Here is a 14,175-nt window from a genome sequence, read left to right as displayed (position 1 = left end):
TCATCCATGCACTGGGTGGGTTTAATTCATCAATCCCGACCCCTTCACCTTAGCCCCCAACTCTCAGAGCATTTGTCACAGTGATAATCTATGGAACACACTAGGAACCCAAGCCAGGCTCAAAAAAACCCGAGGTGGGAGGTTTGCTGGACTTATTGGGAGAGACATGCCTTTTTTCTGCTCTGTGTGCTAAAGCACTGAAAACATAAGGCAGAGACTTTGTGCCTTCTCACTCCAGACAGCCTGCCTGAGAATGAAGCCAAAAGATAGAAAACAGGGATAAAAGATGAAAAGAAACCAATTTCTGATCATACTGTTTGAGCCTGGAATCTCACGGAGCTTTGAACCATGTGTAGCCCCTGGGTTTTCCATGACCTAAGCCAGAACTCTCTCTTTTGCTGATGGTGTCATTACTCTTGAACGCCAGTTTGAGTTAAGTGTCTTGTCTCTTGCAACCCTGAATTTGACTAAAACACGAAGTCTGGTCTTGTTGTGCTTTGGGGAATCAAGGAAGTGTTCTATGCCTACATTTTGAGTGTATGGTTATTGGGAGAGAAAAGCAGCATAAAAAAAAGTGATGAGAAAGATATGATTGGTAGAAGTGGAGCTCTGGGAGCAGCAGTCCAAAGCAAGAGCCCAAAACAGTCCAAAAGCAACAGGGCGATCTCGGGACAGAGGGGAACTTAGGCCCTGCAACTTTCATCCTAGACAAGAATAACCTCTGAAACCTGGAAAACTTGGGAACACTCCAATTACACTAACAAAATCAATATTTCATGAATGAAATATGATATCTTCAGAAAACTGTCTTGTAAGTCCAAGTGGGAAGAGCTGAATCAGACAGTTGGCTAAGATTATTCACATTTCTAGAAAAACAATGAGTCAACAAGACACAGAAGAAAGACCAAAAGAGATCTGAGATACAGAATTTGGCACTGCCTCTCCAATCCCCATAGACTGGAGACACACTGTGCTGCCAGCTTGGCTATCGGCTTGGCAGAACCTCCAAGCAGGACCTTTCGCCTTTAAACATCATTCCCCTTAGGCTTCATTTCAATTCAACACTCTTCAAGCAACCTTCGATTACAATTGTATATGCTTTCCATCAGCATAGTTCAGGCTAATGCAGGACCCACAATGGAGAGGAGAGTCTAGGTCAAAACCATTTGAGAGACTCAGTGGAAAGTACAAACACCAGGTTTGATGATCCTAAGCAGAACTAGAACTTGGGGGAGGGGTAAGGAATTGGAAGGGGGTTGTTGGATACGGGGTTACACTTTCTGAGTCAGAGACACAGTAACAAAAGATCACGTTGGAAATGAATAGCGGGCTTTCGGTATTTGTTCTAAACCGCATCTGGCCTTTGTTGCCTAGAGCTCTGAGAAGTGGAACTGCCTTCAGGGCAAGGCCCATTTGTCTTGGTTCTGGGTTTTCTGACTGATAGAAGACCCCCTGCCCTCTAGGGGCCAAACCCAAATTTTCATTAAGGTTGGAAATACCATTTAAAAACATTATTCCTTTGTCCTAAACCTCTTCCCCTTAAAGAATACACACGTTGGGGACTTCTAGTCAAGATGGAGGTGTAGGTAGACACACTGTGCCCTCTCCAACAACAACAAATTTAAAAAAACAGTGAGAACTGACAGAAAATCAAACTCTATGGAAGTCCAACAACCAAGGAGTTAAAGAAGAAATATTCATCCGATTGGTAGGAGGGGCAGAGATGGGCATCGGGCAGAGAGGACTCAGGGCAAGGCGGTAGCTGATGGGCCCAGCGAAGTGGCGGATTGCATGCTAGGAGGTCCCACATTCGTGTGCAGATAAACTGGGAGGAAGAACGAGGGAGCGAGACAGACCACACAGCCCAGGGCTACAGCTCAGGGAAATAAAGCCCCAAACCTCTGATTGAAAACACCTGTGGGGGTTAAGGTAGCAGCAGGAGAAACTCCCCGCCTCACAGGAGAGCTCGTTGGAGAGACCCACGGGGTCCTAGAGCACATACAAGCCCACCCACCTGGGAATCAACACAGGGCCCAGTTTGCTTGTGGGTAGTAGGGGAAGTGACTGAAAACTGGCAGAGAGTAGAGCAAGTGCCATTGTTCCCTCTTGGACCCCTTTCCCACGCAGCAACATGGGTTGCCTGCCCTGGTGAACACCTAAGGCTCTGCCCCTTACTAAGTAACAGGCATGCTGAGACCAAAAAAAAAAAAAAAAAAAGGCTCAAATGAAAAAACAGATCAAAGCTCCAGAAAGAATACAACTAAGTGATGAAGAGAGAGCCAACCTATCAGATGCACAGTTCAAAATATTGATGATCAGGATATTCACAGAATTGGTTGAATTTGGTTGCAAATTAGATTTTAAAAAATGAAGGCTATGCTAAGTGAAATAAAGGAAAATTCACAGGGAACCAATAGTAATGGGAAGTAAACTGGGACTCAAATCAACAGTGTAGACCAGAAGGAAGAAAGAAACATCCAACCAGAAAAGAATGAAGAAACAAGAATTTAAAAAATGGTAAGAGGCTTAGGAACCTCCAGGACATCTCTAAATGTTCGGACATCCAAATTATAGGGGTACCAGAGGGGAAGAGGAAGAGCAACAAGTGGAAAACTTATTTGAACAAATAATAAAGGAGAACTTCCTTAATCCAGCAAAGGAAATAGACTTCCAGGAAGTCCAGGAAGCTCAGAGAGTCCCAAAGAAGTTGGGCCCAAGGAGAAACACACCAAGGCACATCATAATTACATTACCCACGATTAAAGATAAGGAGAGTATCTTAAAAGCAGCAAGAGAAAAGGAGACAGTTACCTACAAAGGAGTGCCCATAAGACTACCAGCTGATTTCTCAAAAGAGACCTTACAGGCAAGAAGGGCCTGGAGAGAAGTATTCCAAGTCATGAACTGTTGGGGATCACCCTGCCTGGTTTCGGGAATTGTAAACCATCATCCTTGTTTAAGGCTGTGAGTGACCTTTGGAATGCGAGCCACTAAGGAGACAAGGCTTGTCTCTGGCAGCAGATGCTGCCCCTGCTTCATCCCCCTGCCCCCAAAGTATGGTCGGATGGTCAGAGACAAGTGAGACCCCTCAGAGGAGGGACAACCTAGGCCAGACACGATCACTTGGGAGGCCATCATGGAAGGACTGGTGGGGGGCTGCGACAAAGAGGGAGTGATGGACCCTCTCCCCCCAGCTATGATGAAGCCCAAGTCCCCATGTCCTCTGGGAGAAGCACTTCCTGGCTCTAATCCACTTAAACCTAAAAACCTATGATGGGGAAGGCGGTGCAAGCCTTGTGCTGGGAATGGTGGGCTCCCTGGGTAATTAGGCCTGAGAAGGAATATGTGAAACCCTGTGAGACCTGCTTTGTTTAAGCATGTTTTTAGTACCCTGGCTGGTGTAGCTCAGTGGATTGAGAGCAGGCCTGCGAACCAGATGTTCGTGGTTCGATTCCCAGTCAGGGCACATGCCTGGGTTGTAGGCCAGTTCCCGACAGGGGCCAGTTCCCAGCAGGGAATGCACGAGAAGCAACCATACATTGATGTTTCTCTTCCTCTCTCCTTCCCTTCCCCTCTAAAGATAAATAAATAAAATATTTTTTAAAAAAGAATGCTTTTAGTTAGATGACAAGGGCCCAAGCAGAAGAAGAGTTTATGTTCCCAAAGTTCCGTAGTCTTTTAGCTGACAGGCCCTGATTTAGAAGAAGCCCTAATGGTTCTTTGTATATGATCTACTGTTTACTGCTTGACAATGATTAATAAGCTGTACATGAACTCCTGTGCAAAAATCCCAATAAAAGCCTGACTAGGCAAGGGTTGGGGTGCTCTCTCTCCCCTGGTGAGAGAGTTACCCGGCCGCTGCAGCACCTCTCCCCTTGATAGGGTGGCGAGGCTGTTCTGAGGCTCTCCCCCCTTGAGGGAGTAGCCTTACCGGCCCTTTTCCTCCACAGGACTCGGTAGTCTGTGCGAATTTGTCTCATGTCTCATCCATGACGCTGAAGTCACTGCTCGTCAGTGCACACATCAATGAAAGGCAAGGACTTACGACCAAGACTACTCTATCCAGCAAAGCTATCATTTAGAATGCAAGGACAGAGAAAGTGCTTCCCAGATAAGGTCAAGTTAAAGGAGTTCAACATCACCAAGCCCTTATAGTATGAAATCGTAAAAAGACTTATCTAAGAAAAAGAAGATAAAACATGCGAACAGTAAAATGACAACAAACTCACAGTTAACTAACAACAGAATCTAAAACAAAAACAAACTAAGCAAGAAATAGAACAGGAACAGAATCACAGAAATGGAGATCACGTAGAGGGTTATCAGCAGGGGAGTGGGTGAGGAGAGAAGGGGGAAAGGTACAGAGAATAGACAGCATAAATGGTAGGTGGAAGATAGATGGGGGGAGGTTAAGAATAGTACAGGAAATGTAGAAGCCAAAGAACTTCTATGTAGGACACATGGACATGAACTAAAGGGGGGGATGTGGGTGAGAGGGGGTGCACAAGGTGGGGGGAAATAAGGGGGGGTAGAATGGGACAACTGTAATAGCATAATCAATAAAACATATTTAAAAAAAGAATGCACATGTCCAGGAAGAGCATTAATACATTAAACTTCATCACTCATTCTTATTGAGAGGGTTTTTTAAAAGTCCTTATTCATTGATTTTATTTTGCCAGGGCAAGGAGGGTAAGGGAAAGAGTCAGCATGTGTTTTACAAAATGATAGATAGCAATGGAAATACCTGGCATGGTAAAATCAACCATTAAATAAACAGTCCCCAGTAATGGAGGTCACCAAAGCCCAAGGGGGATCAGCCTCCTGCAGTTCAGAAATGAGGAGGATTCAGGGACAGAACAAACAGGCACATGCTCTCCTACCCTCCCACCCTTCCACCCCATAAATTCAAGATTTCACACAAAGCTTTGGTTGCTAGCAGCAAACATGGAGTTACATCCATCTGTCTCCTACTAAACAGTCCTGTGACTACTTTGACACCAGTGTTTTGAATATGCACAAAAACTCCTGAGTGACTTGGATACACATTCATCTTCCCTTTCTTTGTCTCCCAAACTCACTTTCAAAATGAAAGGCCCCCTTATTGTTTCTCTCTACCCTAGGACTAGAGATTGAAATACAGCAATCTAAGTGTCTGGCATGAATCCCATATCAAGAAATAGTCTTGTCTCAGGAAACTGGGAAGAAGGGATGGAGTATTCTTAGCTTCATCAGGACTTTTGCAGAATCACTTAAGAGATGGATGGGGTGACACTCCACACATTAAACATACAGGTACGTGTGGGTATGTGGGCTTTGAGGGGTGTGGGTAGAAGAGGAGATAGGGTAGGAGTCAAGTTTTTAGGACAGAAGACTTGGTCCAGAATAGGACAAGAGAAGAGGAAACAAAGGATGATTCAAGATCCCACTTCAAGAAAAGGGGTCTGCAAGCTTATGTCTCGGATACTTTCCGCCTGGTGCAGAATATTCTATCAAAGATGCTTTGGCTCTTTTTCTGAATACAAAAAGAAATTTGTAAACAGTAAAACCTCAAAAGAACATGGAGAAAGATCAACACATTTACACAAACTAGGCTACCTAGCAATCATCAGCTCAGCTCCTGTGAAGTCCTGCAGAGCCCAGACAAATACAGGAACTAGAGAGGACAGCCACTGGGGGAGACAGGTCCCCAGGATCACCCAGCGCATTCTAGTGCATTCACTTCAACGGGAGGTAGGTTTTCAGTGATCTCACAGCATGTAAATAAAACCTGCTTTTCTCCTTTAGCTACTATGACACTAATCACTGTTGCAGCAGGGCAGGCCACTGACTCCAGGCACCACAAAGAAGCCATCACCGTGGTCTCTATGGAAGCCAAGGAGGAAAAGCAAAGGATTGGTAAAGATTAATGCCCTGGCCAGGTGGCTCAGCTGGTTAGAGCATAGTCCTATAAACCCAAAGGTTGTGGCTTCTATCCCCACTCAAAAAATAAAAGAAGCTTAGTTGGTAGGTACAAAATAGGGGCATCTTAGGAGTAGTATAGGAAATGGAGAAGCCAAAGAATTACATGCACGATCCATGGACATGAACTAAGCAGGGGATTGCTGGAGGGAAGAAGGGTACTGGGTAGAAGGAGGCAAAGGGGGGAAATTGGGATAACTGTAATAGCATAATCAATCAAATATACTTAAATAAAAATAAAATAATTCAATAAACATATCCTTGGGTGAGGATTAAAAAAGACAGCCACTATTTAAAACAATTTCTTCAAGGTTAAGGAACTTAGTCGTTACTTCTCATACCCATTCCTGGGCAGGTCAAATGGGTAGAGAGGTATTGTTCTTAAAACCTATTTTGACCAACTCATATTTTTTACAAACACACACACATACATCTTGTTATGCATGGTAGGCCCAGCACAATCCAGTGCAGGATGGATCTGGTATGTAATGGGAGTCCCAGGCCCTGAGATTAGAGGTCTGAACAGGAATCCTTGGTTACATATCTATAGAAACCCTTCACCTAATCTTGACTTCCCCCTGTACCTTTCGCAGAGCCCAGCCTCTCCTAACCTCTGCACCAACCACCTATTCCTGTCCAGACCAATTTCCAATTGTCCAGCAGAAGAAGATCAAGTAATGGGGCTACCCAGTTAAAATCTAGTCTTCCAGCCCTGGCCTGTGTGGCTCAGTTGGTTGGGCATCCTCCCACAAACTGAAAGGTCAGGGATCCAATTTCTGGTCAGGGCATACACCTAGGTTGCAGGTTCAGTCCCCAGTCAGGACGTGTACAAAAGGCAACCAACCGATGATTCTCCCTCACATAGATGCTCCTCTCCCTCTCTTCCTCCCTTCCCTTCTCTCTAAAAAATCAATAAACTATCCTCGGGTCCTCTGGGGAGGATAAAATAAAATGAAGCATAGTTTTATAAAACCTAGTCTACCACAAACACCAAAGGTACAAGGGTTTCAAGAGGACACTATGACAGAAAAGGCAGCTCCAATTGGCAAAAACGAGGTAGTTTGTTATGCTGTATTATAGCGGCTAGAAGCTCAAAATAGTTGTTCTCTCTGACGGTAAAACAACACAAAAAGCGTTCCTGCCATGCAGACCCAGCGCTGCAGCCCACCTCCTCCTGAGATTGCTCATGTACCTGAGAACACCGTGCACAAATAAGGGTCTTAGATTAAAGTACACAAAAAGACAAAAGCGGAATATTTATGTTACCCCCCCCCAAAAGTTAAAATGCACAAGATACATCATCTGCACACAGGCTAGTACTTAGCATTCTGGAGAAAGTGGGACCCAAGGTGCGTTATTCAAGGGATCAAATTATACTGGCCAGAAATGGGGTGGGAGTGAGCTCAGGAGCAGCAGGTCTGCAGCTGTTCCCCAACTATCCCTTTTGCTACTGTCGCAGCCCACTGCTTGGGGCAATTCTCAGCACCCTGTTCCAAGAGTGAGTAATGAGGAAACAAGATGTGGAGAAACTCTGCCATAACCGGGAGATTCCCTCTCATAGAACATAGTCATTTGTGGGCTGGGTTCATCAAGCAAGTCTCATGCTAATCCTTTCATTCTAGCAGGGGAAATATTATTATTACATATCTTTCTTTAAAAGGAAAACAACTTCCCTATGCGGGTCATTTTCAAAAGATGGAGATTGGGGGGGGGGGGGAGATGCAAAGCCTGTAGGGAGAGATTTCCCCCAAAGCCCTCACATGCATTTGGATAGAGCTGGTTGGAGTTCTTTTGCCTCACCCCACACCCTCAGAACCCCGCCCCCACAGGAGGGAAGAGGGGTGATGATGTGGAACCTGGCCTGAATACAGGGTAGCACCAGTTGTCCCCTACCGACCCTGTCCCCACTTTCTCCAATCTATTGATTGGTGCCTGCTCCTTGAAACTTCCTGATCACATAAGGATCCTACCCCCCTGTGGCTCAATCCTGAGCATCTGGGAGCCAAGAGTAGGCTGGCTTTCCCTGTGAGCCGGGGCCTGCTGGGCCTTCAGTGGACATGATGCTACCATATGGCTGGTGCTCTGGCAGAATGGCACTCCTTAGGCAGGGGTGGCAGCTGGCATTTTTGGGCATGACCTCCACAGTTGTAGCACCTGTCTCCCTTAGACCTGCGCTTCCTCAGGTTCTTTTCCCTTGGCAGCCTCTTCCTCCCAATACAGGACACCCCACCAGGGCCGGTGACTCGGATAGATTCCAGGCCCCACCCAGGTCGACTTTTTAAAAGTGGACTCCACTGGCTCACCCTCTTTCATGCTCCGGAAGCACTCCATGTGCAGCTTACCCTGGTGCACAGAGACATCCACCGGTGGGTCGAGCGCGACCCGGCCGAGGGTGGTCACTGAGGAAGCGGAAACCTGTGAGCATGTTGAACCCCTTACAGTTGCCGCCACCCTGCAGCGGCTGCGGCTTCTCTGCCTCCCGGCGGAGCCCTCTGGCGCCTCCTCGCGCACCTCCTCCGGCGCCTGGCGCAGCCACGAGCAGCCTGCTCGTCTGATGCAGAGCCCGTGGCAGTCGGTTAAGCCAGAGGCCCCAGGCCCCAGGTCGGGAGGCTGGTCGCCCCAGAGAAATCCGCAAAAATTAAATGCCCTGTATTTTACTGCTGAAAAGAGCTTCATTGTTTTCACTAGTAAAAGACTCTAAAAGTGAATTTTCCTAACTTTTAATATGGAAAATTTATGCAAATCAATGTAGGAATGCATTCACGCAAATCATTCTGAGGATAAGTGATGCATGCAATGGGACTTTTTATGCTTAAAAGTCCAAGCAATAATACTACTAATATTAAAAAGTGGATTCTTAATTTTCTTGCATTTGTTCAATATATAATTATTTTCATGACAGTGGAATACGGTGGACCATAAATTTACAGTTTCCCAAATTGTCTTTTTAAAAAATATATTTTACTTATTCATTTCTAGAAAGAGGGGAAGGGAGGAAGAAAGAGAGGAAGAGAAACATAGATCGGATGCCTTGCACACACCTCAGCGCCACTCAACCTACTGAGCCACACCAGCCAGGGAAAATTGTATGTCTTAAAGATTATCTACCTCTGTTTTTTGAGTGCTATTTCTTCAGAGGTATTTGCGCGGGGGGGGGGGGGGGCGGGGGGGCGGAGAATGGCAAATAATGACCAGCAGGCAGACTGCCTAGGTTTCAAACATAACAGACCTAATTAGGCCTAGGAGGAATGGAAAATCACCAGGTGGGAAAACTGTACCGTGGGAAACCGTAGCCTGGGAAAATGCCTGCCTGGGAAACTGCCTGCCAACCCTACCTGGGACAAACAGATGCCCCCGGCTGAGACTGGGGTCTGGGGTTGACCTTTCCAGCATAACAGAATGCAGCTTTAACTTGAGCTTGGCGAGATGTATGAAGAACACTCGTCAGCAGAAATGGCACCCAGCAACCAAGTCTAGTCAATCAGACCCTGACACCCCAACCAGTTACCCTTCCGGGGTTTTTGCACTTAAAAACCTCGCTAGAGGAGCAACTGAGCGAGTCTGAACCTCGCTTGGTTGGCTCCACTTACCCTCTTTTTCCCCACTAATAAACCCTGCTCCTTAGCTTGCTTCATCTGTCTAGTTTCTTGAGCGACTCCGACTTAACAAAAAGCACTGCTGTTTTGCTGTCATTTCAATACATACACTAAAGTCTGTTTATTTAATTTTGTACAGAAGGGAGTTTGCACTGCTAAACTTGGAATGTACAGCACGCATTCCTAATTTATGTAAAACACCCATGCCGCCAGAGCTCCGTAAAAGCTATACAAAAACATATGTTAGTTTTCAGAAATTTAAAGTTTTATTTGCAAAGCATCAGCCCACTCTGTATTGGTAGGTGATAAGCTTATTATGAGGTGCTGAATAAATTACTGCTTACGACCCTTGCTCTGCTTCTAACTCCGTCTCGCTTACCATCTCTCTCTTCCCTTCTCCCCGATGACCCTTTTTCTCCACTCTGAGCAAATGAACAACTCGTGTGTGTCCTTGCACACCTTCTCTCTGCTCTCCCAATTAGATAAACATAGACATACATGGGGTTTCCTCCTGCTTGTTTTACAAAATAAAAGGAGGCTTATAACATTTTCTGCATTTCCTTTCTTTGTAAAAATGCATCCCAGAAATCTCTCCTAGTCAACTGATAGAGAGCTGACTCATTCTTTTAACTATGTAATATTCAGTGTTGCTTAATATTCTATGATGTGGATATACCACAATTTAGTCAATTATTTCCCTATTGATGGGCATACACTTCACTTTCAAATTTTTGTCCCTACAGAAAGCGCTTCAGTAAAAGTCCTTTTATGCTTGTTCTTATGTACTGGTACCTTTATTTCTAAGAACTCCCAGGAGTGAGATTACTGGGGCAAAGAGATTCAGTTTTTTATTTTATTTGTTTTCCCAATGGACTGTATTGAATTCATAGCTCCAAATGTACAATATGAGCGTGTCTTCTCTTAGACTCACCTCTTTTGCCATTCGCCATACAAGTTATTAGCCCAGGAGTGCATCTTGATAAAANACACTTCACTTTCAAATTTTTGTCCCTACAGAAAGCGCTTCAGTAAAAGTCCTTTTATGCTTGTTCTTATGTACTGGTACCTTTATTTCTAAGAACTCCCAGCAGTGAGATTACTGGGGAAAGAGATTCAGTTTTTTATTTTATTTGTTTTCCCAATGGACTGTATTGAATTCATAGCTCCAAATGTACAATATGAGCGTGTCTTCTCTTAGACACACCTCTTTTGCCACTCGCCATACAAGTTATTAGCCCAGGAGTGCATCTTGATAAAAGTTATTGCTAGGTTTTTAATTTTCATCTTCATCATTTTATCTATTCCTGCCATACACATTAGCTCGAAACTCTGTGTCTAAAAACAACAAACACTGATTATCTCTGAAGAATTCAAATGGAATAAAACATACCCAGAGAAAAGTAAAAGTTTCCCTTCAACCCTGGAACTCCAGTTTCACCTACTCATCTACGTACTCAGAGATAACTATATTACATATGTTCAAAAAATTCCTAAGCAGCCCTGGCTGATGTGGCTCAGTGGATTAAGAACCTACCTGTGAACCAAAGGGTCACGGGTTCCATTCCCAGTAAGGATACATGCCTGGGTTGTGGGCCAGGTTCCCAGTAGGGGGTGATGGAGAGGCAGCCACACATTGATGTTTCTCTCCCTCTTTCTTCTTTTCCCTCTCTAAAAATAAATAAATAAAATCTTCTAAAAAATTCTAAGCATATTCCAGCATATATACATACATATAAAGGGATATTTCTGGCTTTTTGTTTTGAAATAATTTCAGACACAGAAAATTATAAAAATAGCACAAAAAAATCACACACCCCTCACCCAATTTCTCAAATATTAACATTGTGGCACAATTACTTTATTTTCTCTCTTTCACTTTATATATACATCTACATACATGTTTTCTGAACAATTTAAAATTGGATTACAAATATGATATTCTTTACCACTAAGTATGTCAGTGTATAAAAACAAGGACATTTTTCCTTATAAATATAACATAATTATAAAAACAAAGAAATTAACATTAATATAATATTATTATCTAATCAATAGACTTCATTCAAATTTCACTAAATATCCTACTGTCTTTTATAGCAAAATAAAAATTATTATTTTGGGGCTCCAGATCCAACCCAAGATCATATCTTGCATTTAGTTGTCATACCTTTTTAGTCTCCTTTAAAGAAGGAGACTGGAAGAGTTCCTCAGTCTTTCTTTTTCAATAGATAACATTTTTATAAAATGACAAATCAAATAATTCTATATAAAATTATGTCCTTTATGTTTTTCACTTCCTACATGTTGGACATTTTCCATTTACTGGGAAGTATATATATATATATATATATATATATATATATATATATATTTCATTCATTTTATTGGCTGTACGATATACTATACTATATCAATCAGGATGATCTAGGTTACGCTATGATAACAAACAACACCAGAATCTCAGTGGGTTTACACCACAAGTTTATTTATTGTGCCTGTTTATGTATTCTGCTGTCCTCCCTGAAGGCTCAGTGCTCTCGCTGTTTCTGTCTTGTGACTCTCCTTCCCAATGTTTGTTTCTGCAATCGCTGCACCAGAAGAGAGCATGGAGCATCTCACATGGACTCTGAACATGCTTCTCAGATTTCAGGAAGTTACATCAGCTTGCCCAACCTGAAAGAAGCAAGGAAGAGTATTCCTTCCATGCACTCAGGAGAGGGGTCAAGAAATATTGGTGAGCACTAGTAATATCTACCACATATATCAATGAATAAATATAACATAATTTATTTAAGTAACCCCTATTGATAGACATTTAGATTGCTTCTGGACTTTTCCCCCGAAGACGTTTTTTCACATTTGGAAAATTGAAAGACTTAAAAGATACACATGTTTTTTAAAATAAGTTACACTATAGGGTTTAGAGGTGTATCCTAGGTGATATAACTTTGAGGAAAGCAAGGAAATGACCATAGAAGTTAAAATGTGATTACTTTTAGGTGGAAGGGAAAGGACTAGGATTGGGACAGGGTAAATGGAGAAGCTCTGGTGTGGCCGTAGTGTGGACCCAACAGGGGTACTGCTCCAGAACCAGACCAAATGCCCAGCCTGCAGGCAGTTTGCACCCTATTGGGAGAGATAAGCCAATAAATTCGTAAGACAATGACAGTTAGTGGTAAGTGCTACAAAGAAATATAAAGTATGCTGATCCCAAACCTGCAATTAAGTGACATCTTACTTTCACTCTTAACATAAAATATACAGAAAATGTAATTATTTGATAAAGTAACACATTTTTTTCAATATCATAAAAAAAGGGAAGGAAATGAGAAGAGAAAGAAAGAGAGGCACAAAACACAAGGCCAAAGAGTGGTACATACAGGAGAGAGACACCCACAAAGGCACACACGAACACTAACACCCACAGGGTCACAATTTTGTGCGACAAAATTTTCCACCACTGCCACAAATTCACTGCTCATTGTAAAGATCGCAGGAGATTTCCCCTCAGCTGACACCAGGCTGAGTCCTGCGGGCCTCCCAGACTGGGTCAGTCCAGTCCTCGCCTTGCTTTAAGGTTTGCTTCCTGTTTGGACCAGGGGGGTGAAGTGGCAGTTTAAAATTTATTTATATATTTAGAGGGAAAATGAGGGAGAGAAACATCAAAGTGAGCATTGACTGGTTGCCTCTCAGGCCACATGGGGAAGAAAACACAACCAAGTCCTTTGCCCTGACTGGGAATCCAACCTGTGATTTTTCACTTCGTGGGATGTGGCCCAACCAACTGAGCCACACCAGTCAGAAAATGTTTTAAGACAACATTTTCTCAAAGCAGATTTGATAAGGATGATGAGGGTGACATTGGGCAAGTATACCTCCCCAGAGGAGAAAGAGCATGGGAAGGACAGCGAAGGTAGGCAAGCAGACTCCGCACTTTAGCCAAAAGTGATTTGACACACCAGGACCTTCTCCCTGCAGCCAGGCATCACGGCAAACGGATGAGTGAGAATGCAGAAGGTTGTGTGGAAAGGCATTCTCCCTCTGTTCACCTTGGAAGGTTCATTTATAGCTCGCTTCTCTGGGTGCAAAAAGAAAATCAATCTCACCACCTACAGTAATAGCAAAAAAAGGCAACAAATGATCATGTTTTTTAATTTCTTCTTCCTGTGGCAACTTCAGTTTGTCCTGTTATTGCTGGATTTATTAGAAATAACTAAGTCAATAAAACCACAAAAAGTTAAGCTTCATCTTATCTGGAAACAGAAATCAGAAATGTAGTCACAATCCACTATAAATATACATTTTATGTGCATCAAACTATATATAAAATTATAGATTGTATAATTACACAATAGTATAGCTCATATTTTAGCTGCAATGATATAGAATATTAGCTTTAATTTGCAGCCTGTGAGAGGACAGAAGGTCATCTGAGCAATAACCCACCATTTAACAGTAAGACCTGAGCCAAACTTTATCTCCCATATTTTTTTCTTTTTCACATGTTTTTTTAGTAATATGATTTTTCTTTGTAACCAGATTTAATTATAGTTATAAAAGTAATGTAAAAAAGTAATATGTACTCTTATTTTAAAAAGTTAAGCAGTAGAAAAAAGTA

General features: G+C 43.1%; 1 pseudogene; it reads right to left on the bottom strand.

The window, feature by feature from the left end:
- Positions 1-7,371: 7,371 nt before the first annotated feature.
- LOC118977479 (protein lin-28 homolog A-like) lies at positions 7,372-8,534 on the bottom strand (annotated as a pseudogene).
- Between the last annotated feature and the right edge of the window lie 5,641 nt (positions 8,535-14,175).

This window comes from Sturnira hondurensis, unplaced genomic scaffold (assembly GCF_014824575.4).
Source record: "Sturnira hondurensis isolate 20B ecotype Veracruz unplaced genomic scaffold, ASM1482457v3 Scaffold0021354, whole genome shotgun sequence".
Lineage (NCBI taxonomy): Eukaryota > Metazoa > Chordata > Mammalia > Chiroptera > Phyllostomidae > Sturnira > Sturnira hondurensis.
This window is presented reverse-complemented; position numbering and strand designations above follow the sequence as displayed.